Source organism: Triticum dicoccoides, chromosome 5B (genome assembly GCF_002162155.2).
Source record: "Triticum dicoccoides isolate Atlit2015 ecotype Zavitan chromosome 5B, WEW_v2.0, whole genome shotgun sequence".
Classification (NCBI taxonomy): Eukaryota; Viridiplantae; Streptophyta; class Magnoliopsida; order Poales; family Poaceae; genus Triticum; species Triticum dicoccoides.
Window position 1 is genome coordinate 142,149,894 of NC_041389.1, and position 4,336 is coordinate 142,154,229.

A 4,336-nucleotide genomic window follows, 5' to 3' on the forward strand; every position below is an offset into this window, starting at 1 on the left:
CTCAGACAGGGGGATTCGGTATCGCCTTACCTCTTTCTCATATGTGCATAAGGCCTCACATCCTTGCTGAATAACTATGGGGGTGCACACATAGACAGAGGGATCCGGGTGAGTGTTCATGCACCTTGGGTGAATCACTTATTATTTGCTGATGACAGTCTTATCTTTCTCAGTGCCAATATCCACAGTGCAGAATAGTTAAATGATATTCTTCGGCCCTATGTGGACTGCTCAGGTCAGGCAGTGAACCAAGAGAAAAGTTCTATCTTCTTTAGTGCTAATTCAGGCCATGACCTAAAGGAAGCATTAGAAGTTACTCTTGGGATCCCAGTGGAAGCAGTCTGAACGTTACTTGGGACTGCCTACAGCAATTGGAAGAATCCTAGTGGCACTTTTAACCATCTAGGTGAAAGAGTGGGAAAAAAAATTGTGGTTAGTCTGAGAGAAACTTAGCTTGCATAGGGAGGGAAGTCTTGTTGAAATCAGTTGCCCAAGAGATACCAACTTACATGTCACGCCCAATATGCGACCCTATCCAAAAGGAACTCGAAGGTCCCACCAAGGATAGACCCGCATATTGACACGCTTTTGCAAGGTGGATATCATTACATCAACATTACATAATAGATGGGGATACATACATAAGGCATACAATGCCACATGAATACAACAATACAATACATCAAAGCATCATCCGACTACGGATGGATCACAAATAGAAACTCAGACGACATCCACCCTGCTAGCCCAGGCTGCCGACCTGGAACCTATCCCCTGATCAAAGAAGAAGCAGAAGAGGAACTCAACGCAAGCAAACATCGCTCTCGCGTCATGATCATCGCATGAACCTGTACCTGCAACTGTTGTTGTAGTAATCTGTGAGCCACGAGGACTCAGCAATCCCATTACCATGGGTATCAAGACTAGCAAAGCTTAAAGGGAAAGGAAGGGGTAAAGTGGTGAGGCTGCAGCAGCGACTGAGCATATATGGTGGCTAACATACGCAAATAAGAGCGAGAAGAGAGCAAGCAGAACGGTCGTCAACTAGTAATGATCAAGAAGTGATCCTGAACTCCTACTTACGTCAAACATAACCCAGAAACCGTGTTCACTTCCCGGACTCTGCTGAAAAGAGACCATCACGGCTACACACGCGGTTGATGCGTTTTAATTCGGATCTGGTGTCAAGTTATCTACAACCGGACATTAACAAATTCGGATCTGGTGTCCCAACTTAGCCCATGACAAGCTCTCGCGATCAACGAAGGAATAGACCTTCTCCCAGGAAGACCCGATCAGACTCGGAATCCCGGTTTACAAGACATTTCGACAATGGTAAAACAAGACCAGCAAAGCCGCCCGATGCACCGACAATCCCGATAGGAGCTGCACATATCTCGTTCTCAAGGCAACACCGGATGAGACAGGCTACGAGTAAAACCAGCCCTCGAGTTTCCCCGAGGTGGCCCCGCAGGCGGCTCGGTTCGGACCAACATTTAGACAAGCACTGGCCCGGGGGGGGCTAAAATAAAGATGACCCTTGGGTTGGCCGACCCAAGGGAAAGGGTAGGTGGTGGTGAGGCAAATGGTAAAACCAAGGTTGGGCCTTGCTGGAGGAGTTTTATTCAAAGCGAACTGTCAAGGGGGTCCCATAAATCACCCGACCGCGTAAGGAACGCAAAATCCGGGAACATAACACCGGTATGACGGAAACTAGGGCGGCAAGAGTGGAACAAAACACTAGGCAAAAGGCTGAGTCTTCCACCCTTTACCAAATATATAGATGCATTAATAATATAAGAGATATTGTGATATCCCAACCAAAATCCTGTTCACCATGGAGCAATCTTCAACTTCACCTGCAACTAGCAACACTATAAGAGGGCTGAGCAAAGCGGTAACATAGCCAAACAATGGTTTGCATAGGAAAGGTGTCAAAGGTTAGAGGTTCATGGCAATATGGGATGGCTTGAAGAGCAAGTGATAGGTATCGCAGCATAGCAATAGAACGAAGCAACTAGCATAGCAATGATAGTAGTGAGATCCAGGGTAGCGGTCATCTTGCCTGAAATCCCGCAAGGAAGAAGAACGAGTCCATGAAGAAGATGAACGGATGAAGCCATGAAGATGAACCAAGCGTAGACGAACGAATCCTCACGATCGCAACGAAACAGGAACAATCGAAAAGAAGCACACAACAAAGTAAACACACCACACATGAACAAGGCATGATGCACGAACAAGCATGATGCATGACAAGACTACATGAAACTACTCATGGCAAGAGATGATGCAAACAAGAACAACACATCAAGGCAAGTTTAAATGAGGCCGGGAACAACATATAACAAATCCGGTAAGTTCTCATATGCATATTTCGAAATTGGTCCAGATCTGAATAAACCTTATGTTCAAGTTGTTAAACATCAAGTTAAGATGCACAACGATGATCTACACGAGATTCTAGTCAAGTTACATATAAAGTTCAATTAGTTCGGAGCTACGGCCTAGAAGATATGAGCAAAACAAGTTAAACATGGCATTGATGCGAAATGCACCCAAACATCAAGTAAACACCTCAAAACAAGGATGCAACATGATAATATGAAACTACATGCAAAATCAAGCAAGTTTCATATAAAGCACACTCAAAACGGAGCAACGGTTCAAGACACACACATGAAACAAGTTAAAAGGACAAGCTGTCCAAAACAGCGACTAGGCATATTGCAAGCATCAAAACAATATACTACAGCACCCCAACATGAGAACAAAAGGCATGGACATGATGTACAGGTAAAGCACAACAAAACATGAACACTGAGCTATCTCCAGAAATCACTAGAACATGCTCAAACACACATGGTAAGATTGCAAGTTATTACAATTTCAGACTTTGCAGAAAATAACATCACGATGCAATGTTGAGAGCTATCAAACAACATGTTACAGGAACTTATCATGGCAAACAAAGGCATGGCATGAATCTACTAATTGCATAGAAAAAGAGTCCCTTACTGACCATAAGCCAAAAAGGATCATAAAATATAATGGCACCCACGTAAACATAGCAAGTTTTTATTACAGATTCATACATGGCAGGAACATAAATATGAAGGCATGTTAATGAGCTTGTGCAACTCACTACAGAGTATAACATGGCATGGCAAGGCACCCAACAGTAAGAAGGCATGTTTGTGAAGCTAAGCATGGCAAGAGCAAGGTCATAGGGTGCATGGATCACTAGGAAAACACATGGAAACAACTGAACTTAATGTAAACAGGCTGGCAGCAACATTTTCAAGCAACTTTGGAGCAAGATATGAACAAGCTACAGCAACCTATAAATGCAACCAGGGGCATGGATGGATATAGGATGACATGTAGATCAAAACATGTTTATAGAACATCTCCAGATTATGCATCGAATGACTAGTAGCAACATGTTTACATGGCATCAAAATTACAGCAGAACAGTGACTAAAATCAGCATCATCATGATGCCTAGTTTACATGCTTGTGCTAGTCACCACATTGATCACAAAAATACATGGCATACACCTCTGTAAAGATGGCATGGCATAATTCAAAACACATGTAGACATCAACCTCATAGGATGCACACATCAATCATGGCAAAAATGACAAAAGAGCTCGTTCTGATAACAGACAGCAGAAAACATTATGAAGCACTCTTACGACGATGATTCAGGCATCAAGATGACCTCAAATGAATATGATGCAATGGAATGAAATGAGTACTCTTCGAGAAGAACAAATTGACATATTACACGCACGAAACGGATCTACGGATGCAGAGTTACAGCAGGTCAAACATGGCATGATAATTACTCAAATCTGGGACTTAGCCGAATTTCGGGAAAAAACGGAGTGAGTGCAGATTAGCTAAATAACGCTACGGGCGAGGGATAGGCCGACGGGGGCGCTCACCTTGTGGGCTACGGCCCAGATCAGTGGAGCGGGCCGGCGCTGCTGGTGGCCGCGGTTGGGCCGGTGGAGAAGGGGCCCACACGGACGGCGACGGCCCACGCACGGGATGGAGGGAGGCCAAGGTGACCGACGGCGATGGCGCGACGGCGGGGCGAAGGAAGAGCTCGCCGGATCCGCCTGATCCGGGCGAAGCAGCGGCAGGGTAGGTCCGGAACCGGCCGGATCTGGGCACGGCGGGTCGAGGGGCGGCCGGAGCAGGCTTCTCCGGGCGGCGGCGGCTATCTGCAGGGAGAGAGAGAGCTGGTGAGGGAGAGGGAGAGCAGAGGAGAGGGAGAAGAAGGCGGGGCGGCACCGGACAACGGCGGTCGCCGGCGGAGGCGCGGCC